The following is a 26,408-nucleotide window of genomic DNA, read 5'->3' as shown; positions in this document are numbered from 1 at the left end:
TATTCTGCATATATATATAACTGTTCATATACAGTTTTTCCTGTTTTTCTTCAGGATCTTACATCAGGCATCATCCTTTTCTGAAATTATGCAAACCTGTGTACATGAATCTAGAGAAAGGATTTATAACTGTCAACAAATTCTCAGTTTCAGCCGAAACCGGTTTGGCTCAGTGGATAGAGCATCAGCCTGCGGACTGAAAGGTCCCAGGTTCGATTCCGGTCAAGGGCATGTACCTGGGTTGCAGGCACATCCCCGGTGGGGATTGTGCAGGAGGCAGCTGATCAATGTTTCTCTCTCATCGATGTTTCTAATTCTCTATCTCTCTCCCTTCCTCTCTGTAAAAAATCAATAAAATATATTTAAAAAAAAAATTCTCAGTTTCAGAATCACTGGATTAGATCATAGAACACCAGTGTTCCTTGGAAACATAGTTTGGTGGTGTCAACAATTCCAAATTTTAGATTGGCCTTTTAACATGTATATTTTTAACTTACATTAATATGGGTTGATAGTTTTTGCTTAAGTATATTTTTGTCTGTGTTTTTAAAAATATATTATTTATTTATTTATTTATTTCAGAGAGGAAGGGAGAGGAAGAGAAAGAGATAGAAATATCAATGATGAGAATCACTGATAGGCTGCCTCCTGTACACCCCTTAATGGGGATTGAACCTGAAACCCAGGCATGTACCCTGACCAGGAATCGGACTCTGACCTCCTGGTTCATAGGTCCATGCTCAACCACTGAACCACACCAGCCAGGCATTTTCTGTGTGTTTTTAGATGTAGTTATAATCATGCTAATTATACTTCTTTATATCTTGCACTTTATAACATTTTCCATGTTGATATGCATCATTTTGTGATGATGCTAATAGCAAATACAGTAGATATTCCATAACTTAATTAATAATCTTCCTATTATTAGACATTTCATTCTCCTATTCCCTTTTTTTTATTATATTTAATGCTTGAATGAGGCTCTTGTATAGAGTTTCCCCCATATTTTGGATTTATTTCACCTAGACTAGATTCCTGAAATTAGAGTTTTTGAAAGGAAAAATATGAATATTTTTATAACCCTTTTTTATATATCACTAAATTACTTTCCAAAAGGTCTGTTTTAATTTACATTGCCACTAGCCTTTCTTTACTTTACTGATACCACCAATGTGAGGAGGGTTTTGTTTTTTTTCATGTTTCTTGGATTTTCTAATCTGTTCTCCAGTATGCTTGTTAAAGTAAATTTCTAAAATATAAATCTGATCATATTACTCATTGGTTTAAGAATTTCCAAGTGCATCAATATAAAGGTGACATGCAAGGCCCTTCATGGTTTAACCTCTATCCACTTATCAGACTGAACTTTCTCACCTCCTTCAAAGACACCTAGGCAACAAATCACATTAACTACCTGAATTTTCGTGAACCTCCCTGTTTTTTTATACTATAGTGATTCTGCTTCAAATGCTTCTATAGCCTATTTCTACACTCTTTTACACTGGGGTAACTCCAATCCTTTAAGGCTCCACTAAGGTATCCTTCAAGACAGCTCTATCAAGCTGTACTTCAAGACACAGTTCAATTGTAACCTCCTCCTGTAAAGGTTTTCTGAGCTACGTACTCCTAACTTGGATTATAAGCTCTTCCTCGATATTTATCAAATTACAATTTTAAAAAAATTTATGGTTCTTCCATTAGACTTTCGGCTCCTTGCTAACAGATACTACATTCTTTTCATCTTTATTTATCCAATTCTGATATGGTAAATGCTTGGTTAATTCTGTGTGCTAGTACATATCAAACCCATCAAAACATACCTACATTTTGAGAACTGCTATTCCCACATCTGGGAAATCTTCCAATAAACAAGCAAATAAATAAGAAAGTCAATTAGGAAAGCTATATGCATAAAAACGTTCAGTTCAGAATTTTTAACAAAAGCAAAATACTGGAAACAACTTAAATGCCAGAAATAAATGCATGGCAGAATTGGCTGAATGATACGAAATATGTAGCTCAGCCATTTGGAATAAAGGTTGTAAAAATGATATAGTAACTCAGATGCTTATGACATGTTAAGTTGAAAAAAGACAAAATAATTTTGCACTAAAACCCTATACAAATATATGTACAGACATTAACTAAAAGGGAAAATGAAAAATGTGAGCTGTTTGTGTGGACTATGGTTTCATTGCCTTTATTCAGAACTTCATGAAACTGCTATGACATTTCAATTATAATAAAAATAATTTAAAATTAAACCCATGCCACTAACATATACGGATATATTCGTGTATTCATATATATCCTAGCTCTGCCTCTGAAAGGTCCAAGAAGCAGAGATACCTTAGTATCAACGAGCATACCTAGCCTTGGTCTCTAATACAGTTCTCCACTAAGAGGACTCCTTAGAGAAAAAGTTAATTCCAGGGTGGGGCAGGGTAAGGATAAGATAAATATGGAACATCTTATTATACCACAAAGTTAGGAAGTGTTTTTAAAAAATGATGTAGGCATGTCACAAAGACACAGGAGCCAGACCAAAGGTCCTCCCTCTAGCTAAATCTGGGACAATTTGAACAGTGAAATAATTTACAAAATGTACACATATAAATATAGATAGAACATACATACTTAAATGGTAATTTTGATGAAGAGCTGTATATATCTTCAAATGTCTCCCCAGAAATTGCTTATTAATTGCCAGGAAGAAAAAAACAACAACACCTAACTATACAGTGGAAAACTCAAGCCACATATAGATCATGTAATCAAAATTAACATCATCAGTGAGGGACAGATGGATATCATGTGCTTCCAGAAGTGATACCCTGGAGAAGGACACATATCATCTGCATAGTAATCCAGTTGAACTGTATAACCTCAATCTGATCATGAGGAAACATCAGACAAAAACAAAATAAGAAATGTTCTATTAAAAATGGGGGTGGGGAGACAAGCTGCATTCTTCAAAGATGTCAAGGTAAAGATTTTTTTTTAAAGGTTATGAAAATGTTCCAAAATAAAGGATGTTAAAGAGTCAGGACAACTAAATGCAGTACCTAGCCCTAGACTGAATCTGTGCTGGAGGGGGAAATGCTATAAAAATCAACCTACAAAATTGGAATATCATGGTAGTTAAAATATTACTTCAATGTAAATTTATGAAGTTTATAAGAAATACACTCTCAAGCATTTAGGAGTGAAGGACCATGATGTATATAATGTAACCTCAAGTGTTTCAGAAAAAAAATTGTATATGAACATAATTGTGAAAAGAGAAGCACTGTGCATAAGAGGAAGCAATTTCCTCCCAACTTTTTTTAAATTTAAAATTATTTCCCAAATAAAAGGGTTTGTTGTTGTTTTTTAATTAAATCCCCCTCAGAGAAATAAGACCAACAAGAAAATAAAAGGTACCCATCTAAATAAGTTTTTTTAAAACATTCAATAGTGTATATAAGGTTTCAAGTTACCGTTCAAAATGCTTTCTTCTTTAACAGTCTTCATTCTTTCTTAAAATATGAGCATACCTGCAAATTTCACAATTTTATCTAAATAAGTTAATATGTTGAAGCCAACATACTATCAGTTGTAGCTTACTCATTAGACATAGCAGGAGGGAAAAACAAGCATTGAAAGTACAAGACTTCTGTTCTCCACCCTACATCCATATTTACAATTTGTTGACTAGTGACTGCATTCCAGTTTCCAAGTAAAACTTCGGATTTTAAATTATGACTTCAGTTCTACTGTTATTACAAGTAAAGAGTATGCAGAGACACAAACTGGATAGGTGAAAGGGGTGGGGGAGATGAAAAAAGCTGAAAACTGCCCTAATTGAGTACCTAAATAATCAAGTTCTTTCTTTTCATAAAGTAAATCATTTTGTGGAGTCTTAAAATTTGGAGAAGGTATTCTTAATAGTTTCTTACCTGTGAATTTTATAGTCTAAACGCCTTTTCTTTTCTTTTCTTTTCTTTTTTTTCCTTTGAAATTCAACTCGGGAATTTGCACCCCCTTGTGGTCAAAACGTTTCATTTTTTTCAATTGGGCTTTTTATTCAGGCATAGGAATTATGTTACTTGATTTCGTTTTCTCCCGTTTTAGTGAATCAAGAGCTTTAATTAAAGATTTTGGGTTTATTAAAAAAGATTTTAAACAAAATAGCTTAAATCTAAAAGTAACCTCCATATAAACTTTAGTCTGTGCAAAATGGAGATAATAATTGCACCCACCTCATGCGTTAGTATGAGGATTCAAGTGAAAACTGCATATATACTTAGCACAGTACCTGACAGAGTAGGCACTCAATGGTATTATCAATTTTATATTATCATTCTCTTGACAGACTATACTAAAAGGGAGCTAGATCAAAATTTACCAATTCATGAAGTTCAATATAGTCTTGAAAATAAGTTCCCCAAATATATCACTTATCTAGACTTCCCTAGCTGATTCTCCCCAAAGGTACATTATATTTTTAAAATACAAAGAATATGTAATTATTTCTGGATGACAGAAATTTGGATGGTTTTTACTCTATATATTTTAGTCTGGCCTGATTTTTTTTTTAACTTTAATATTTAGAAAGAGCAATAAAACCATTCCATTTCCAGGTTACTCTTATGAAATGGTAAAACAAATTACCTTTCTGACAGAAATCATTACTCATATTCGGCAAAAATCATAGGTCAGGCTAATTTGTCATTTTAAGGGACTCTTGAACACAAATGCTAATTCCTAATGGCACTAACTATAGTTTGACCTTTAAAACACCTCTTAAAGAAGCCATTTTGAAAGACCAATGTTAAAGACTACTAGCTAACATTTACTAATATGCCAAGCGCCGTTCAATGCCTTAAATATATTAGCTCATTTACATCGTTACAACAATTCAACGAGGCACTAGCATTACTGCTTTAACAGAAAATCCAAGTCAGAAAAAGTAACTCCTGTAGGGTCACATCTAGCAAGTAGCAGGGCTGGGATTCAAACCCAGGCAATTTGATTCCAGAGTCCACTTACCCAGTGCACAAAAGTGCCATGCACATATATAACATACTACTTAGCCACGTTACTTTTAGATTTTAAATTACTAAAATCCATTTCTTTTTCAATGTACCTTGATAATGCAAATATGCCAGCCTTCTTCCATTTTCTCACTTCTTAATACTTCCTGCACTTATATATTCATTGTTTTAACCTTCATATGTCTTCATATACTTAAACACAAGTTGTTTTGCAACAAAAACTGGAAGGAAAACAACAACACAGCAATACCCCAGATTTAAACTGTTGGATTCTTTAGAAACTTCATTATAATTTGGAATCAGGAAAAAGGTAATCAATCAAAAATAATCTTAAAATCTATTAATTTCAGATCAATCACAGTTTAAAATTTTTTTTTCATCTTAACTAGCCTGTGGACATAGGATAACTCTACCAAGCAAATGAACTACTGAAAGAAATTTTTAAGGAAAGTGTTAAAATACTGACAAGTTTATCATCATTTTACTTGCATCATAGCACCTTGTTTTTAAGGTGTACACAGATTTGCCTAGGTCTGTGCTTCCACTTACTAGTTGTAACACTTTGAGGCAAGTTTCTTGATCTGAGTCTTGGGTTTCATGTGTAAAATGAGGATATTACCTACTTCTTATGGCTGTTGTGAGATATAAACAGGATCTATCCATAAATAGTTTAGCACCGTGCCTACCACAGGCAATACGTGGCAACTAGGTATTATTTCTTTATCAGTGTGTCACACAATGGAAACCCATCTTTACTAGATTCAGTTCACTTAACAGGCCTTTTTTTTTAATTACTCTACGTGACACCCATAGACTGCTCATTCAACCTCTCTCATACTGAGAGAATGCGTAAGGACAAGTACAATGGTGAGGTAAACTGGATTCGATGAAAGCGTCTTTGCAACAGGACCGGGAGGACTAGGCAAGTAAACTACACACACACACACACACACACACACACACACACACACACACACACACACACGGGGAAACCACGCCTCCTGTGTGTGCTCCCATTGGATTGCACAGCAAGGAGAATGCCTCGGACTCCAGAATCTGACAGATGCGGACTCATCCGCATGCTTGCTACCTGGCAAATTACTTAAAGTCTCTCAGCCCTGGTTTCCCGGTCTGCAAACAAAATAATAGTACCTACCTCATAAAGTTGTTCTGAAGCTTATGTGCAATAACTCCTGCAACGCGTTGTCATACAGCAAGAGCTCTGCACACAGGCGGGGTTGTTTTAAGTACGCGTGTGTCCATCCAATATAGATGGTCTCGGAGACACATTCCGTTGTTGGTTTAGTTAGACACTGGCAATAAGACATTTTTCTTTTCGCTTAAGCTGCACCCTTATCTGTTTTCCTCGAACAGTAGACTAAATGCTTATAGACTGATATATCGTCTATGTATGGTCCTTCAGGCCCACAGTTCCACCGTCTCTCTACCTCCGAGGCTGAGTAAACCGGGGCTTGCACGCACGCGCAAGGAAGAAGAGGTAGGAGGGTTGCCACCAAGGAAGTCCTGGGAGAGCCGGGAACAGCTATAATTCTGCGCATGTGCAAAGAGAGAGGGTTGGGGAGTTGTGGGGAGGGGTTTGCGCGTGCGCAAAATTGTTGGGAAAGTCAGAAGGGGGGTTGGAGGAGGTATTGACAGCTGTGGAGGCAGCCCGCGTTCCCGGCATGCCCCGGGGCGGCGGGGTTGGCTCTAACGAATTTGAATGAGGAGCCTTAGCGCTTTCGGCGCCATTTTCGAGTGATGCCTGAGCCCATCAATCTAGCGGGAGAGATGGGATAACCTGTCCGACAGTAGATCGCCGATAGGACTCCACCGAAAAAATCACTTAAAAAATCTCCAAAAATCACTTCAAGCCGAGGGCAGTCCGCGGAGCTTGGCCAGGGTTGGCGCAGTCGGTAAGAGACTGAAGTAGCAGAGCGGGACTCGGGAGGTGGCAGTGGTGGGACTGGCAGGCGGAGGGGGTGCAGGGAGTGGGCACTGGGTCCGTCTTCATTTTAATCACGAAAAAAGCGAGGAGGTCGGGTTGGGGGTAGCGGGGTGTCTGCGAGTGGGCGGTGGCGGGCAGAATCGGCGGGAGCGCAGGGACGGGGTGGGGGGAGGGGAGCTGCAGTTTGAGCGGGACGGGCTGCGGCGGAGCGGCCGCCGCCCAGCGGATCTGTCAGCGCGACCCCCGAGGACCCGGACGGACGCGCGGGGCTCGGCGGCCGCGGCTCCTTGACGGGAGGAGCGAGACGAGCGCCTCCTCCCCCGTTGCGGAACCGGGCCGTCTTTTATTGCAGTTTGCCTGGCCTGCTGACGGCCGTCTTCTCGTGACAAGAAAGTTCAGGCTGGCGGAGAATTGAGGACCCGAAGGAGCGGGTGCCTCGCGCCCGTCGCGCTTTGACGCTGGAACGTGAGGAGCCCCAGGAGTGGGAGTTTCCCGCTGCCGCCCTCGGGCCCGAGCGCCTCGGTCCGGACGGGGGTCGCGCTGCCCGCTGCTGCGCTTCGGGGCAGATAGGGCTTTTGAGGCTCTAGCGGCTCCTGGGAAAGGTGCTGGACTTTCGCTTTTTGCCTGGGATCTTTGTCTTTGGCTCTCCCGGTGTTGTCCTTTCGGGGTGTGGGGGAGGACGGGGGGTATTGGGTGAGATAAAAGATGGGGCTTTGAGTCTTGCGATTGCCTCCAAGTCACTTTTCTTAGAATACTTTTTCTTCTCCAATCTTTGAAACATGTCGCGAGGAAAATAGCAATCTGTGAAGCAGTATTGATGTTTTCCTCGGAAAAGTCTTTACCGGGACAACTTAGCGGCAATTTTGCCCCCACCGCCCCCCCCACCCCCACCCCCACCCCCACCCCCTTTTCTTAGGAACTCTCTTGACCTGAGGCGGAGGGGAGGGGGATGTTATTTGTCTTTCCCTTTAGTGATTGCTTTTTTGTTGTTGTTTTCTTAGCTCCCAGTTCCTACCAATTCTTACTCGACAGCTCGAATGATTTGAGCCAGTGGCGGCTTTAAGTAATACTTGATAGGTAATGACCTTTGTAAATATATCGGTTCTGGAAGCCTTTTCTGTGGCGAAGCGCCCCGAGGTTAACTCCGTGCAGGCGTGGTGTTTGCGTGTGGGATGCACGGCTCTGAGTGGCGAATGCGCAGGAGATGGTCTTTGCAACAGCGATTAAACTGTTGGCCGAGAGGAATAGCGCTTCGGGGGACCCGCCTGCGGAATCCCCCTCCCCCCCGATGTAACGATGGGTTGATTTCTTATTTCTGTAAAGATGGGGGGAGCCGCCTTCACTTAGAATGTTTTCCCGAAGAGAACAGGAGAACGAAATGTGATGTTTTTCAAATTGTGTTTAACGGAGCACCCAAAACACTGGACTCGTTAGCCCCTGATTGGCTGGAAGAGAGCGGACTGAGGGATTTGAATGTTAAACACTAGATTATAATTTTCGACTTTACGAAAAATTATATTTTTAGACAACGGAAATAATTACAAAACGTTAATACGGAGAGCTGAAAAAAAAAGCTGGTGTTTAATTTTTTTTCCATAAAAGAACTTCGAGTGATTCTGAAATGTATATTAAAAGTAAAATTTAGGAGACAATTTTCGCAAAATAGTAATTCTGCTGGCAGAAATAGCAAGATTTTTAGATATTTGCCCCTGTTCTCTATTGGTTAAAACTGAGTGAAGCATTAAGATTGTTTATTCTTTTGACAGAAATTCTTCATCTTAAGCTACATATATTTATTAGATGCAGATTGCAGGGGAATTGTTTTTTTATTTTTATGAGAAGAAACTTTAATTTTCTTAATGTTGAGTTTTCCCACATTTTTTACAAAATTGGATATATTTTTAAATTTTTTCATATCTTTAAAATAAATGTTTTATTTAATTAGCCAATGTAGCGGGCTTAAAACTTTATTTACAGGAAATTTATATTGCTTAATTTACACAATACAACAGGTAAGTATGCACAGGTGCGTATATATGATTTCATTCCTTTGATAAATTTACTATGAAGAAAATATTGTATACAACAGTGGGTATGATGTGTTTTATTTGGTTGGTTTTAAGTTGATTTTTGTTTAACGTTGCTTGAGACAGCCATCTATATACTTATGTTTATTACCAGCTTGTCATTGCGTTTAATTGCATCTTGATAAAAGTCCGGTGTGGTTTTCAAAGAAAATTTGCAAACTTACTGATAAACAAGATAGCTGTTGATCCTTTTTAAAGTTTTTTTAAATTTAATGGAAATTTGCATCCTTTTGAGTAGTAGTTGAAATTTTGAAACTTAAGAGTTTGTATTCTCACATTAGATCAAACATGCATTGTTAGGAAATATTCAAATGACAGGCTCCTATATGACTTTTATAAGTCTCTGCAGGGCTATAAATATAATTTATATTAATAGAGTGGAATAACTGAATTTATAAATGGTACTATTTTATAGTGCCTTCATAACAAGAATTGCAATTACAGAATCTATGTTCATTACCTTATTTTAAAAGCTGTTTTATTTTCAATCATCTCATGAAAATTTCATAGAAAATACTAATTATCCTTTATTAAATTTAAGTTGATGAAATTATAGACAACCTCTTTTCTATTTTTAATGTAATTTTACCTATGATACCAGTGGGTTGTTGTTTTTTGTTGTGTGTTTTTTTCCTGTGGTTTTGTTTTTTGTGTTTTAATTTTCACTCAAATTATTATGTAACTTGGAGAATTTGAGGGTGGGAGAGGCTTTCAGATTCCACCAGGCTGGTTAAATTTAACCATACTTTTTTTAGTACTTTGCTTTATGGTTTTTGTTTTGGGGGTGATGGGTGAAGGATTGTCTTGCTTAATAAGATATTTTTTAAAGAAGAGAAGGATTCCTTTATTTAAAACACTGCTCTTAAAGCTTGAAAACACACTAGCATCTAAATAAAATCCACAGCATTAAAAATATTTTCCCTTTTGTGTGATATAGATAAGAGGAAGATTTTGGGCATTAGATTTGTGGGCATATAGGCATGAGTTCCAACAGATGCATATGATTACTATATTATGTATGTGATTGAATTTATTTTGATTGTACTGTAAAGACTAGAAAAGTCATAATACCACAGGAAAATAATGGTGAGTAAAGGTGTTACTATAGTAGCTCAACTCTTTTTTAAAGCTATGTTTACATATTGGTGGGGGGAGAGGGAACTTGAGAAGGTAAGGTATCAGTCTTCCTGTTAGCATTGATTTTAATTTTTGTCTTTACTATTTTTAAAAATCCAAATAAAAATGCAGTTTTAGACTTTGTTTTAATGCTGTCAACTGTCTTAGTTGTACATTTACAGAATGTACTCTCAGGTGTTTGTATGTAGCACTGTATTTTTTCTAATCAGATTAATATCACTTTTAATGTTTATCATGAACTAGAACTAAAGAGGAAAATTTCAAAATAACTTTCATATTCTGGATTCCTTATATTATCATGTTTGGTATACTACATTTTTGGTTTTTGTTTTGTGGCAATTACCTATATTTTTATTTCTGTTTATTTATTGATATGTAGTAACAGTTCAGAATGTAACAAAATATTGTAGTCCAGAAATATTGATCAGTTGATTTGGTTTACAAAAATAAAATAGCCAGAAGATTATATTAGTTATTTGTTCTACATGATACATAAACTTTCTCCAATTAAAAAAATCAGAGTATAAATTTATACACTATTTTGAAATTTTATTCTACAAAAAATTATCTCTTTATTTTAACAAATTACTGGCCTAAAATTGGCTCTTGTCTTTTGTTTGTTTGTTTGTTTAATGAAGCATAATGATCCCCATATTGATTTCTTTTTAACCCGTTTTTAAAAGAAACAGGCTATGAATCTGATTATAACTAGAAAACACATCTTAAAAAGAATGGTCATATTTTAGAGTATGAATACACTAAATAATAAAAGAACATTTTTGTTCTTTTATTATTATTATTCAGCAAGCTTACAAACACTATGTGTCAGGCAACTAATCTGGGCATGTAATAAGAACTCAAACTATGACTTGCTGAAATTTGGTAGCCCCTCTCTTAACACTAAAGGAAATCGGTAATAAAATACCACAATTACCACTTTCTTTTAAATGTTGAAAATGAGATTAAGCTGTTTGCATTTTTTACAAGTTACTGTTAGAGCTTTAAAGTTGATTGTCTTATTAATATGAGTAACATCAGTTTTATAATATCACATTACTAAATGTGTTTATATATTTTTCAAATACAAATGACTGTAAAGCCTTCCTATAAATACTGCTTTCTGGAGGGGAAATGATTTCCATTTGTCTTCCCTCCCCCCACCCTTCTTGACTGTCTTCAAGATGCTTTAAAAGGTCTTCCTTTAAAGATAAGTTTCAAATATTAGAATTGATATTAAATACATACAAATTTTATTCTAAATATTTCTTATGATAAATGAGAAGTTTACCATACTTTTGTTTAATTCTGACTTATTTTACTAAAAAATTTTTACACTGGAAAGATGTGGGTTCTAAGTATAAATAATAAACTATTTTGTAATAGATTTGAGTTTCATTATTTAAAGGTTTTTTACATCATCTTTTTAATCATTTGGTTTAATATTTGTCTTTGTACTTCCTTTGTTCTTTATTATCAGTATATTTTGTTTTCCTACTATGTAAAAAGTTAACTTTTGGCATAGAGTACATATTGGTATCAACTACATTTCTTTTGAGATTTTTAAAGCTAAGCTACCTTAATTTTTATAGTACTCAAATATAGAAAACTTTGTCTATATCTTTGAGGAAGACTATTGTAGTAATGATTTTAATTTTTTAAAATATCATGGTATTTAATTGGTGTTTGTGGGTTATGTGTGTGTGGTTTTTGCCATTAAATAATCAAATATTTGGCACCAAAGAAGTAAAAATTTACTTGGTTTTTATTTCTTTTCCTAAGCTATTTTTAAATAAATAAGGATAACTCAGAGCTTTTTGGTTCACTTATAGTACATTATTAATCTTTGGTAATTTAGCAATTTAATATTTTTATATACTAGATTGCCATTAAGTCAAAATATAGGTGAAACAAATCAAAAGCCACATATACATTTGGTTACACCATGTCTGCTAGGAACATTAAAAAAAGCATTGGCCCAGTATTCATCTGTTTATTACTTATATTTTAATTTGCTTAGAGAGTAAGTTCAAAATTTTGTTCTGTTACAATTGTAATGTCTAAAATATTTGGAAATGTCAATATTAATGTTCACTCCGGTATGGCAAAAGATAAAAGTTGAAAATAATGGTAATTTCTATAATCATTAAAAGTTTGATAATTTGGGGAGAAAGGTAGTAAAAAGTTCCTCTCCATCCCTTAAGTATTTTTTTAAACTGGGTTTTATAAGTTTCAGAAGCACAGACAAAATGTATCTCTGGTATTTTCCTTGTGAGTCCCCTTTACCAGTTCTCTAACACCTACTTACACACCCTCCCCCGCTACACTGCTTTGAAAATGAATGCCCTAAAGAGAAATGAAAGCAGAAACATATTAATCTGATTTGAAGAGGCTTCAAATGATAAAGCATATCACAGGTGTTTCTAATCAAGTTATTTCTATTCAAATAACATTATTTTCAAGTTAGTGTGTTTTCTAACATACGCAAGATTGAGGTCATTTTGAAGACCTTACCTCTGTCCAGGGATCCAATGTGGAACTCCAGGAGGCGGAAATCTGTTGAGTGTCTTCTTGCTATAATACATGACATTTTTATTGCAGGTTTTGACCTTAAGGAGAGAGCCAGTTCTGGAGAACAACCTAACTTCTTTGATTGAGCACTCACATAATGCACTGGAACATGTTAGGAGATTAAGGTATACTAATGAATTTTAGAAGCATACAGTTTTATATCTTTTCAATATAATTGGGTTGCACAATTGGTAAAGCTAGAACTTTTAGATGAGTTAAAACTCAGTAAAGATATAGTAATACATCCTGTGAAGTAGCCATGGTTAAGTACTCTTATTAAAACTCCAGATTTTTTATATAGTTGATCTCATCATCTTGTATTAGGTCCAACTCCAACTGAATTTATTTAGTCTAAAAATAAGTATATATAGGGATTTTTCTTTTTTTCCTCTTAGGGTTGTTATTATAGTGTTATATATAAAAGAATTAAATGTTGGACTTTTCATCTTATAAAATAGAAAGTTTCAATCAAATGGAATTTGGTGCTTGGCTGTATGATGGGTTTAGTGGTCAGTAGAGCCTATAAAATTAGATAAAATTAATGAGAATATTTTTAAAGCATTTAAAATATTCCAAGTAGTATTCTAACTAAAAGTGGCAATTTGGTTGAAACTGAAAAACCCACTTTCTTAAGTAGAAACTAGTGTCTGACTCATGGGTGTTCCAAGTAAAATATTTAAATTGTTCATATCAGAAGTTGCAAACTCTTTAAAAATAAATGGGAGAATGCCAAAATTTCTAGTGACTTATTGTTTTTTCCTCCAGAAAACTTTACAACAGAACCACTTTTATAACATTTATTTTCTTTGATTTGTATGGGTTTAGTTGAAAATTTTGGCTACTTAGCTAATAAAATTCTTGATTTCTAAATGGTAATCTGGTATAATGAAAATGAACTTGAACAGTATTACTATGATTTTTTAAAAACTATTTGCCACATAAAGTGAGCTTTACTAAAATATAATGTACTATAATTTTTCTTTAAATGTTTTTTTCACCTAAAAATATTTACTTTATATACTTAAGATATAGGAATTACAAAAGTGGGGTGTGTTTTTTTTCCACGAGAAAAGTGTAATTTAGTCTTAAGAATAAAGTGTAATTATCATGGTCATAAAACTACTTTTATCTGTAAACATATCTTTACACATTATTAAATATTTTTAGAGAAAATTCTCAGATGTATGTTTAAGAATTTCTGAACATTGAGATATATATCAAAATACTAAAAAGCTAATGTTAGATGTTTTTGTATTAGTAGATATTAGATCCAGGAATGTGAATCTATTAACAATTAAGGTTAAATAAAATGTTAAAAATTTAATAGAAATTAGTTTAATATAAGGGTGAAATTCAGATGTTGATGTCATTATACTGTAGGTGATTGAGATAAATACATAATATTAGAATGTCTTTCATAACTTTGATTTGAGCATGTTATGAAAAATGTGAGTTTAATTGGGAAGAAAATGAAAATTTGCTCCCCTTTAACTTAACCATTGTTTTCCAGGTTAGAGAATTATAATGAAAAGTAAAAAATATGATTTCTGAATGTCTGGGGGGAAAAATCCAGGTTCAATTTATTACTTTCAAACCAGGTATCTTTACACACAGCCTTATTGAATTAAATGGGTGAAGAGAAATAGCTTTTGCATTTATATTATAGATAAGGACATAAATCCATAGAATTATCCCTAATTTAGAGAGCTTATGATTTCTGTTCTTTGAAATTGTCAAAATTTACTCTTTGGACACAAATTTTTAGCATCATAAAATTGTCCTCTCTATACACTGGCTTATAAACTTAAAAATTTTAAACTTAGTAAGTAATTTAATATCTAAAAGAATCAATGCAGATATTAATAGTTTTCTTGTATTTGGTCACTTCTTATGAAGGATCAGAAACTTTAATTTGTAGTATTTTATTTTAGGAGACATGTTATTAAGTTTTTATACTGCAAAGTGTGATTGGTTATCTTTTAACTGCCCCTTAAAGGACATTTTGTAAGGATTTTGGCTGTTGTAAATTTGCAAACCCGCTTATCTATATCTAAGCCTTGATATGTACTTCATTATGTCAAAATTTTGAGAAAGAATTTATTTTTTTTCCGTTGATAAACTTACATCTTGTGCAAATATCTATATTTTTTGTTAAATGCATTTTTGGGGGTTAAATGACACTTGTTTTAAGGAAAAATTCTTAATTGTTTCTAAAATACAGCTATACTGTCAGTGTTCCTATTTTATTGAAATAGTTATCCTTAGGATCTGGTGGGAGAATATTTGGATAAACTAGAATAGAGGTAATTTAACATATGTGTATGAAGGAACTTGAAATTATTCATTATTTGTCATTGATATATAATGCTAATTTATAAGGACAACTTATATTTTAAGTAACTTGTCAGCTATACCAACTTTATTTAATAGAGGTTTTATTAAAGAGTAGATACAATTATCTTTCTTAATAAAAAATGTTTATTTGAAGCAGTTTTGTACGTGAGTAGTTTGTTTCTTTTCTTGACTAGGAAATTCATCCTAATTCTATTTCTGTTTTTTTCAAATGAGACCTAATGCATCAGAATTACATTTTCGGATAAGCATTTTCAAAAGGCAATATTTAGTGTGAGAATTTAAATTTTTTGCTAAACATTATTTTGAAGTAGAATTTAAGTTCTCAGCAACACAAACCACACTTTTGGTGTTTCATTAACATATAATTTGGCTTACTTTTTCCTATTTTCCTGGTTAGAGTCACTTGGAACAGAAACATGAAGCATGTTTCAAAAGCACCTGCTGATACTGATTAATCTTCTGGTTAATACTTTATTTATTACTGTTTGCAAATGTCTTAATTTTTAAAAATCCTTTTATTTTGCTATTAGTATTTTATTGTATAGCCTTTATATTAAATACATATATTTAGAAGTTTTATTATCCTGTGACCTTCAGAATTATTTTTATTTTTATTATTTTTTTCCTATTGCACTACTAAGCAGAAAAAATATGCTTTCAATTGTGAGAAAAATAAAAGATTGGGTGTTTTTTTTCTTTTTACAAAGTATTATGATCTGAATTTTAAATATTACTGTGTTTTATACTTTTTTTAAAGAAATAGCAAACCTATCCTTTTTTACCAAATATTTTTAAAAATGTATCAGCCAGTTCTAGCATTTATAAAAAATGCTATAGGTTTCCTAATTTTTCTGACTTCTAAAATATCTTTTCAGAATAAAAAATTTCCGTAGTTGTTAAAAGGTACAAATTGCTTTTAAATATTAAGTTTTAAGTTTATAAATAGCATCACATTTAAATTTAAAGGTAATTTGACAGAACAGTTTATTTTTCTTATTCATCATCAATTGATATTATGTACTAAGTTTTTAGCTTTGTGTTACACATTTAAAGTAGATAAGTTACATGTAGAAATTTTTTAGTTGTTGGGATTTTTGTAAACTTTATGGGCTAAAAAATATTTTTTTATTAATGGTATCTAATGTGAAACATATGGTAGTGATTAATTGGGAGCCTGGTGCTCTTTGTAAGCAAAATACAAGTTCATATCTTGATTAAAGTTTAGATACTTTCTTATTCTCCAGGAGACTAGCTATGGAAAATACTCTTTATGAATTAACCCTAAACCTGGGTAAAAAGACAGCCTGAGAATTTTGGTAATTGAGCAACTAAACTACAAGTTGCAGATCATTACATGTCATTAAATTATTTTCTGAGATACATTAATAGGTGCCCTTTCTAAGCAAAACACCAATTTTGTCTTTTTGTCTTGTCTTCCCATCCTGCTTTTTAAAGAAAAAAATTCCTTCTAAATAAGTATATTGTATAATGATGTAAGCAGACATACTAGGTAGGTTGGATTGAACCATTTTGTTTTTCTTATTAGTTATATATGCTTTTCTCAGTTTGCTGCTTCAGCAGCAGCAACAGTGAATAAACAAGTATCACCACAGCCCTTGTTCTTGTCCCTTATAGCTGGGAACAGGAGCTGGGAGATTGCTGCTTCTACTCAGCTGTTGTACACAATAGCATCAAATATGCAATAATGGTGGCCAAAAGAACCTAAACCCACCAGTTTTTACAGACTAGTTGTGACGGGCTTGTCAGTGTAACCCTATATATTATATTCGTCGACAAAAAGGTGTCTTCTTCCCAGAGGAGCATAAAAAGAGCCATAGGTACTTACAGTGTTTAGACTTTTATTATTTTTACTATTTACTCTTGTTTTACTTAATGTAATTTTCATTCAGTTAATTTCCTCTGTTTAAATGTAAACTTGTCTTGCATCTGAAAGTGTGTATGGTGTTTCATGTTTTTCACTTTTAAGCTGGTAAACTGGAAAAATTAATAATTAGTTGCTAATAACACAAGTTAGGTAATATTGAAGAAAGAAAAGTTTGACGGTAGCCACATAGTGTTTTTTTCACATTGGGGCCATATTCCCAACCCATATTTTCGTTTTCTATAGCCCAATCTAAACAAGGCCAACTTATTGTAGATTTCACTATAACTAAAAAGAATACCACTCTATACTACTTAATATTGTATATAACTAATACAAAGCATGCTGCAGATAGAAACTCATAAGTCTTTGCTTTTTCTCACTGTTAATATCTTATAACTGGAAAATTCAGATTATTCTAAATCTTTCAGAGATAGGACTTTGTAATTTCAAATAGTATAAAAGAGTGTTTTTATAATTTAACACAATTTGATTTTGCACAGGTTTGTATCACCTAAATATCTGTACATTTTCTCATCTTTTCTATCTAAATCATTCCAATAGGTTGTAATTACAGGGAAGTAAATATTGGGTTTCTGTTAAAGTACTGATTTCATTTGTAGCATTCTTCCTGGGAACTACAATGACATTTTAGTGTGTGAGCATGTCTTAAAGTCTGACATTTGCAATAGCATTTCTTTAAAAAGGTAACAAATGTCCTCATTAAAAACAGAACTAATCACCCCCACTCTTAATGTTTTCCCTTACTAATTACAGTAAACTAAGAATATTCCCTAATATTATCCAAAAAAGTTTTGTTGTAGTATGTGCTTGGTTATCTGAAATGATAAGTGATCCCACGACCTAGTTTAATATTGTGAAGTAAAACATATTCAACCATAAGTTGAGATTACTATGTTTTGCTAATACTGAAGTGTTTTCTTTAATATGTTGATGTAATTTACAGATAACATTAGTGTTAAATGACCCTTAACCAAAAAGTGAGCTACATAATCCTTTATATCAAAAACACCTTGTTTTTACTACTAATTACTGTATAAATTGTCTGTGGACTACCTGTACCAGAATAACCTAGAATAAAACATTTTCCAGACCTGCTGAATCAGAATCTAGAGCTGGGGCTCAGGAATTTGGGTTTTTTCCCCAAGCTGTAATGTTTTGTTTTGTTTTTTGTTTTGTTTTGTTTTGTTTTGTTTTTAGAAGCACTACATGCGAGAAGCATTGCCCAAAAAGAAATGAGGGACGATTCTTCACATCAATAAACCATTTATATTTTCTGCTTTCTTTTCTCTTTGATCATTGTGTATCTAAGTTCAGTAACTAATTATGAACCTTATCATTTCTTCCACAGTAGTTCTAGATAACATCTTGGTATTTCTTCAGTCATATGAGGAAAATCTATATTATGTGAGCTTTATTTTTGTGCAAGTATCTTTGGCCAAATTTTAGTCTGTTCTATTTCTTTGGAACATTTAGTATATCTACACTTGATGAATTGATCATTTAAGAATTTTTTGTTTTCATCTGCATAGTAGCACTTTTTCTTAAATGTAGTTTTATTATTGGAGAAAATACAGAAAGAGGAACTTTTCTTATGCTGCTTGTGGGAGCATTTGACAAAATTCTAATAAAGTTGAAGATATACTTAGGTTTGAACACAACAATTCCATTCCTAGATGTCCTAGATAAACTAAGACGTGTGAAAAAATCTTGCTTACTATTACTTTTCATAGGAAAAATTTTGAGAGCAATTTGAATGTTAAGTAAAGAAAATGATAAATTGTGACATAATCATATGAACTCTTTGTTATACTGCTATTTAAGAGAGCTGTGTGTATTATTATAGATTAATGATAAAAATAAGTTGCAAAGTATACAATACATTATACAAAATATATATGGCATGGTAACATTTATGTAAAGTTTGAAAACAATCCTATATAATAAAAGCATAATATGTAAATTGACCGAACAATGGAACAACCGGTCACTATGACACACACTGACCACCAGGGGGCAGACGCTCAACGCAGGAGCTGCCCCCTGGTGGTCAGTGTGCTCTCATGCAAGCGCTGCTCAGCCAGAAGCCAGGCTCACGGCTGGCGAGCGCAGCAGCGGTGGCGGAGCAAGGGGTCCCGGGCTGCGAGAAGGCGCAGGCTGGGCTGAGGGGACCCCCCCCTTCCCCCATATGCACGATTCTTGTGCACCAGGCCTCTAGTGATATATGTTGTTTTAAATACTTGAATTTATAATAATCATATAAAAGCATGCATAGTTAATGAAAACCAAATTCAGGATTATAATCAGGAGAGAGGGGAATGAGACTCAACTATATATGTAGTCTTTCTTAAAAAATTTAAGCAAAGTAAGCATGGCAGAATATTAGAATTAAATACAGCTGGATTGGAGAGCCAGGGCTAAGATGTGGAGATTCATTTTGGTATTCTCTTGGTTTTTCTTTGGATTTAAAATGTTGGGGTTTTGTTTGTTTTTTTGTTTGTTTTTGAAATTAATGAGACAAAAGTGCTATTTTTTTTTTTTGGCAAAGATCTTCTACAATAAGATGTACAATTGGAATGAATGTTTCATTAAGCATGGATGGGTTTATTCTGTTCATTCTATTCTGTGACTTGTAGTAAGTTCTTAACTGTTAGTTGGTGTAAGAACAGTTTATAATATGTCCCAAAGAAGTCAAACCTTTTAACAAACTTAAGTTTCCAGGATATTTTTCAATTTTTTTATTTTTAAAGAGAAGATGTAATGTTTTCTTTTGCATACTGGCTTTTAATCCTTCCTATTCTTAATAAGTAAAGGGCAACCATGGAAATAAATTTTTCTTATCATTACTCTTTCATTTGCTCCTGCATTCAGGCAATTTCACAACTATATTTTCTCTTGTTTTGGCCATCCTAATATATAAAAAGCCAGGGGCCATCATGACCAAAACAACCAAATGGACAACTGAACAACAGGCTGCGTGAGGCAACAAGGCGGGCAGGGGGGCAGTTGGGGATGACCAGGCTAGGGGGGGGGGCAGTTGGGGGCGACCAGGCTGGCAGGGGGGGCAGTTGGGGGCGATCAAGCCAGCAGGCAGGGGCAGTTAGGGATGATCAGGCTGGCAGGGGGCGCATTTAGGAGCAATCAGGCAGCCAGGTGAGCAGTTAGGAGCTGGCGGTCCTGGATTGTGGGAGGGATGTCTGGGATCGGGCCTAAACCGGCAGTTGGACATCCCCTAAGGGGGTCCCTGATTGGAGAGGGTACAGGCTGGGCTGAGGGGACCCCTCCCCCATGCACAAATTTCGTGCACTGGACCTCTAGTAGATTATAACATTACTAGAGGCCCAGTGAACGAAATTTGTGCACTGGTAGGGTCCCTAGCGGCTGTCGACTGGGTACTCTCTTCTCCTGGCCGCCTGCCACCACTGCTGGCCAGGACCTCACTCCCTTCCCTCGGCTGGCCTACCCTGTGGTCGAATTCCTGGAAGAACTCCAGTCAGAGGGACAATTTGCATACTATGCTTTTATTATATAGGATTTTCAACCATTTATTTATACATATTTAAACACCTTAAGCTTTGTATTTATAATAGAATTATTGAAATTGGGCACTGTGTGGTTTTTAGTTTTTGCAGTAGCATACATGTATGTGTATGTATGTTTGTGAGAGAGAGGTTGGTCAATCTTGTGGTATGATCTTGAATTTATCTTAAAATATCTGTAATTATGATGTTCTCCAGAAGCTCAGTGTGCTTCAAGTTAGACATTGAAGAATGAGTTTAAGTGCACTTACATATTAGACTTTTAAACTTCAAGATGGTATTAGTAATAGAAAAGTGAGTTTTAAAAACTAATAATAAGCCCTGGCTGGTGTGTTCAGTGGTTAGAGCGCCAGGCATGCACTTGTCCCTCCACACACCACCCCCCCACACCCCCCCCCCCCCCCCCCCCCCACACACACACACAGTAGAGTTGCTGGGTTTGATTCCCAGCCAAGAGCAGGTACCTGGGGTTCCAGGTTCCATCCTCACCCAGATGGGGGCACCTGTAGGAGGCAACCAACCTATGTGTCTCTCACATGATGTTTCCCTTCTCCCTCCCTCCAATTCTCTCTAAAAGTCAATGGGAAACATATCCTTGGGTGAGTATTAACAACAACAACAAAACCCAAAGCAAACAAACTCTGAACTGAAATATATAAATGGTGCTGGATTTTATAATCTGTGATTGTTCTATGCTTAATAGGGAGCAGAAAACTGTCAACCTCGATTGCTAATTTTATAACATATAATGTGAACACATTTTTAAAGTCTTCACTTTTATTTTTTTCTAGGTTTATAACGATAAAATGAAGACCATGATAAAACAGCCTTGTACTTAGTTCATCAGTTCTTACCTTGTAAGTATTAACTCGGCCCCCCTACCATTGCTCTAAAAAGTTACTGTTTGATGTAATTTTTTGCTTTATTTCTGATTTTTTACCATCCTAGAATGACAACTTACTAACGTCCCCTTATCCTCTACACATTGAAGGTTGGTGTTTTCTTGTGTTGTTTTTTTTTTAATATATTTTTATTTTTTAAATTCATTTTTATTGATTTCAGAGAGAGGAAGGGGAGGGGAGGGAGGGAGGAAGGGAAGGAGAGAGAGAGAGAGAGAGAGAGAGAGAGAGAGAGAGAGAGATGAGAGAGAATCATCAATTGGCTGCCTCCTGCATGCCCCCTACTGGGAATCGAGCCCACAAACCAGGCATGTGCCCTGACCAAGAATTGAACGGTGACCTCCTGGTTCATGAGTCGATGATCAACCACTGAGCCATACTGGCTGGGCGAAGTTTGGTGTTTATTTAATCCATTTTAGAGCAAGAATAATGCCATTGCCATAGGTAATTTTTCTATTTGGGAAAGTATCTTACAGGTAGGCCCTAGCATCTCTAACTCTGAGAATCACAATTTTGCACCCTTTTCCTTCAAAGGAATTTACATATAAGTATGGTCTTATTATCATTATTCAGGTTCCTTGACAGTTATTTTATGGTTTTATAAATTGGAAGTATTCTCTCCATTTAAGAAATTATTTTTTATTATTATTATTATTATTTTTACATTTCCCTAGGTTACACTTTATACTTCTTTGTGAAGTGCTTTAGATTTAGCTGTTAAACTTCAGGAGGTGGGAAAAACAGGAAGACAATCCCTTTTCCTTCCTTTTATATATACACATGCATACCTCTTTTCTTAGAATATGAAAGATCTTTACCCTGATTCATTTAACTTTTGAGAAACAAGTAAATTCTAAGGGAATAATTCTAACACATTAGCTAAAATTAATATTATACCATTAGAAAAACTCTCAAATCTAGGAAATATGTATTTCCTTAAAAATATTTGAGATTCTCTGCCAAAAAGATTAATTTCCATATATTTCTTGAGCTAATTTTATATCTCTAAATGAAAGTAATGTGCAGCTATTTCTGTTCTTGATGTTGAGGGATGGCCCTGTTTAAAGGAAAACTAATCCTTGAGATGCTTTTTTTACATTATCTCATACTATTGCATTAGTGACCCAGTAAATAATGTCTATGTGTTGAAGAGTGACTTTATTATGATCATAGGTGGTCATCCACTGAATTTGATAAGTAGTTTTTAGGGTACAAATAATTAAATATTAAAACTTTTAATAATGAGCCAGTTTGAAGAGTAGTAGCCAAATGTCACAGGTCACTTCTTTTTAAAATTTTCCCCCTCAATATTTTTGTTTCTGGAAAACTAGAATGGAAACATTTGCAAATCCCCAAAGAATCCTATATAATCCAGGCTTGGGTTTCTTAATTGGTCCCTTGGAAGCCAGCTCAGCTTTTCTTCAACTAAAGTCTCAGAAAAAGAAGTCTTTTCAATTTGTATTGCACTTACTATAGACTGAGGGCAGTCTGCTCTTCAAAAAGAAATGAGTATCATTTAACTTTAAAAAAATTTTTAAGCACACATAACGTTGTTAACCTCATTTCATCTCCTTTATAAATTTCTAAGCAGTTTTTCTTGGCTACTCTGCAGTATCTTTTAAACATAGGTCATTTGCAATATTTCATAGTTGGAATTTTTTTTCTGTTGTTTGTTCTAGGTAATATGCCTGGAGTTCCCTTTAAGGTACTAAAATGGTAATGTTTCCAATTAAACAATATCCAGAAAAATAGCACATAGTGACAGTAGTCCATGATTCTGAATAATTATGTGTATGCCTCTTATTTATTTATTGAACATAACAGGGAGAGTAAAACTGACAGCCTAGATAAAAAATGTGATTGCTTACTTGTGGACATAAATTTATTTCAATTCTGCATTCAATTTATTCCTGTTTTCATGTGGAGATAACTTTGAAGACTCAAATATTTCAGACAGATTAGTGACAAAGGGCAAGACTGCATTGAGTAATCTATTGATGTTACCTATTTTATTTATGCTTAGAACATGAAATCCCTATTATACTAGAGTTCATTACATTTGTATGTTTATTTCCTATTTAAATCAAGACCTGTGCTATTAAATTTTGCCTTGTTTTCATTTTCCTGATATGTTTACAACACAAGGTTTAGGGATAAACTGACTCACTCATGCACTCTCTCCTTTGTCACCTGAGAGACTCATGACTGATCGAGAACCAAAGTTTCATTCAACAACCAAGACATTTTTCCCCATAAAAACTTGGTTGAGAACCAAATTGTTTGAGATGGGAGATGTTTAAGAACCGAGGTTTGGCTATATTTATTAGTTCTTATCAACTTTTTTGTATTGTATTTCTTGGCTGACATCATGGTATATTTATAATTGATTCATATCTAGAGTAAAATCATCAAAAATTTAATACCCCGCCAAAACCGGTTTGGCTCAGTGGATGGAGCGTCGGCCTGCGGACTGAGGGGTCCCGGGTTCGATTCCGGTCGGGGGCATGTACCTGGGTTGCGGGCATATCCCCGGTGGGAGATGTGCAGGAGGCAGCTGATCGATGTTTCTCTCTCATCGATGTTTCTAACTCTCTATCTCTCTCCCTTCCTCTCTGTGAAAAATCAATAAAATATATTTAAAAAAAAAAAAAAAATTTAATACCCCCAAAATATGAATGTTTAGCTTCTATTTAGGGACTTATATATAAATATCCTGACTTTTCTGGGATAAATTGTCTAAATTGAAATCCACTTCACAGTTTCCAAATAATCATTCATTTGTTAATTTCTCCATCTGGAAAAAAAAAATCAAGGTAATATAGAAACAGTACAACTTAAATGCAAAAACTAGGTTTTTTGGATTATAGCAAAATGTTATTTCATTGCATGCCTCATCACCACACTGAATTTTAAATATATCTTCTGTAGTTAATATAATCTTTTTGTATTTAATCAGTTGTACCCAAAAGACAAGTAAAAAAGAAAAAAGGAAAAAAAGCGAAACACATTTTAATCTGTTACCCGTGAGTTTTATATATTTGGACATTTCATAAACCTCTCAATTTCTTAATAGGGTAATGAAAAAAATTACCATATTCAGTGAAATTGTCATGCTGTTTGGTTTGACCCCATAATTTAGGCTTTGCTTAAAGATATTAAAGAGTGGTTAATTTAAAATATTCTTCAAGTATAATAATACAGGGTAGGGCCCTGGACATTGTGGCTTGATGGTTAGAGGGTTGACCCATGCTCCGAAGGGTCGAGGGTTCGATTCCCAGTCAAGGGCATGTACCTGGGTTGCAGGCTCGATCCCCAGCCCAGGTTGGAGTGCCTTCTGCCTACGGGAGGCAAACAATTGATGTGTCTCTCTTCCCCTCTCTCTCTAGTCCTTCTCTCCCTTCTCCTACTCCCCCACTCCCTCCTTTCCATTATCTAAAAATTAATGGGAAAAATATCCGGTGAGGATTAACAAAGAATAATAATAATAATAATACAGGGTGGGGCAAAAGTAGGTTTACAGTTGTTCATATGGAAAATACAATAATTAATAAATAATACAAGAGTAAATGGTTTTGCATACTCACAACTGTAAACCTACTTTTGCCCCACCCTATATTTCATTACTTAAGTAGTATTCCACTGTCCTGAGCAAGGATAATCATTCTGCAGCCCAGAATGGTTATATATAGCCAGCTCCAGAGGTTTAAGTGCAGAATTTAAAGCATACTTGAAGAAAGTAATTACTATTATAAAATGTATTGATGCCAGATTAAAAGTAAAATTAAGATACTTGAAAAATCTAAAGTAATGTAGTAACACATAAAGGATAGCTAAATAACAAAGTAGCAGAAATATTTTTATGCCATGTAAAGAGGTACTCCTTCTCTATCTAGCTGGAATTGCTCCACTAGAATCTTTCACTTTATTAATAATTTAAATCAAGAATTTTCACATTTGATTAAAATAAATCAAGAATTTCTGTATTTTATGGAAATATTTTTATCAGGCTTTCAAATAGAAAGTAGATTTTTTTAATTATCTCAGATAGTTAAAAGTAGAAATAAAAATAGGGAAAAAATCATCCTCATGAGGGTGATTATTAAAACATCGGTGATAAAATTACAATATGTATTGTCACAGAAAGCAATAATCTTTGCCTTGGCCAGTGTGGTTCAGTTGGTTACATCATCCTCCTGTGCACCAAAGGGCCTCCAGTTCAATTCCTGGTCAGGGAGACAACTGATTGATGTTTTCCTCCCTCCCTCCGCTCCTCCCTCCCTCCATCCCTTTCCCTCCTTCTCCTCTACCTCTTCTCCCTCCCAAGGTAGTTAGTATTTATTGGGTATAGTTTTAGTTGCTATGGATAAAAAGGTTCTAGAGAATGGAGGGTGGCAATGATTTGCACAGCAATGTGAATGGTCTTAATGCCATAGAACTTTAAAATGGTAACATTTATGTTAGGTATATTTAACTGCAATTTTAAGAAATAAAATAAATGACGTTCTTAATGTGAATTTTTTTAAAAAAGGTTTTAAAAACTGATTGCATTTTATAGTATTCACATTTCAAGTATGGTATACTTGGCTTAGTTTAAAATATATACTAGTAGACTTAGCAAAAGAAGTATTGGAATTGAAATGACTCATTTTTCATGATTTTGAAATAATCATTCATGCCGAAACCGGTTTGGCTCAGTGGATAGAGCGTCGGCCTGCGGACTAAAAGGTCCCAGGTTCGATTCCGGTCAAGGGCATGTACCTGGGTTGCGGGCACATCCCCACTGGGAGATGTGCAGGAGGCGGCTGATCGATGTTTCTCTCTCATCGATGTTTCTGACTCTCTATCTCTCTCCCTTCCTCTCTGTGAAAAATCAATAAAATATATTTTTTTTTTAAAAAAAGAAATAATCATTCGTTTGACTTTGTAATAATTATTT

At 34.6% G+C, this 26,408-nt stretch overlaps 2 long non-coding RNA genes across 50 annotated transcripts in view; one reads left to right on the top strand and one right to left on the bottom strand.

Moving 5' to 3' along the window:
* The window catches only part of LOC118650271, an 89,822-nt gene that overhangs the window by 12,159 nt on the left and 51,255 nt on the right, over positions 1-26,408 (top strand). For 8 of the 48 annotated variants that reach the window (XR_004965950.1, XR_004965949.1, XR_004965947.1 and 5 more), the window contains exons 1-3: positions 6,781-6,952; positions 12,807-12,901; positions 21,365-21,430. This is a non-coding gene — a long non-coding RNA (uncharacterized LOC118650271). Of the gene's footprint in view, positions 1-6,773; positions 6,953-7,336; positions 7,587-7,985; positions 8,062-8,251; positions 8,275-8,961; positions 9,011-10,132; positions 10,158-10,219; positions 10,242-12,806; positions 12,902-21,364; positions 21,431-21,521; positions 21,565-23,151; positions 23,189-26,408 lie in introns of those variants that run through there. The other 40 variants (XR_004965963.1, XR_004965935.1, XR_004965927.1 and 37 more) reach the window with 23 other exon arrangements.
* Positions 2,030-6,560, bottom strand: LOC118650273. 2 transcript variants are annotated; one of them, XR_004965975.1, is made up of 4 exons: positions 5,903-6,560; positions 5,132-5,260; positions 3,942-4,127; positions 2,030-3,539 (listed from the first exon to the last, which is right to left on the bottom strand). It is a non-coding gene; the product is annotated as an uncharacterized LOC118650273 (long non-coding RNA). The 2 variants fall into 2 exon arrangements; XR_004965974.1 differs by having other exon boundaries at positions 5,132-6,560.

This window comes from Myotis myotis, unplaced genomic scaffold, assembly GCF_014108235.1.
Source record: "Myotis myotis isolate mMyoMyo1 unplaced genomic scaffold, mMyoMyo1.p scaffold_m19_p_3, whole genome shotgun sequence".
NCBI lineage: Eukaryota > Metazoa > Chordata > Mammalia > Chiroptera > Vespertilionidae > Myotis > Myotis myotis.
The sequence above is the reverse complement of the archived record's forward strand: the minus strand, read 5'-3'. Positions and strand labels throughout refer to the sequence as shown.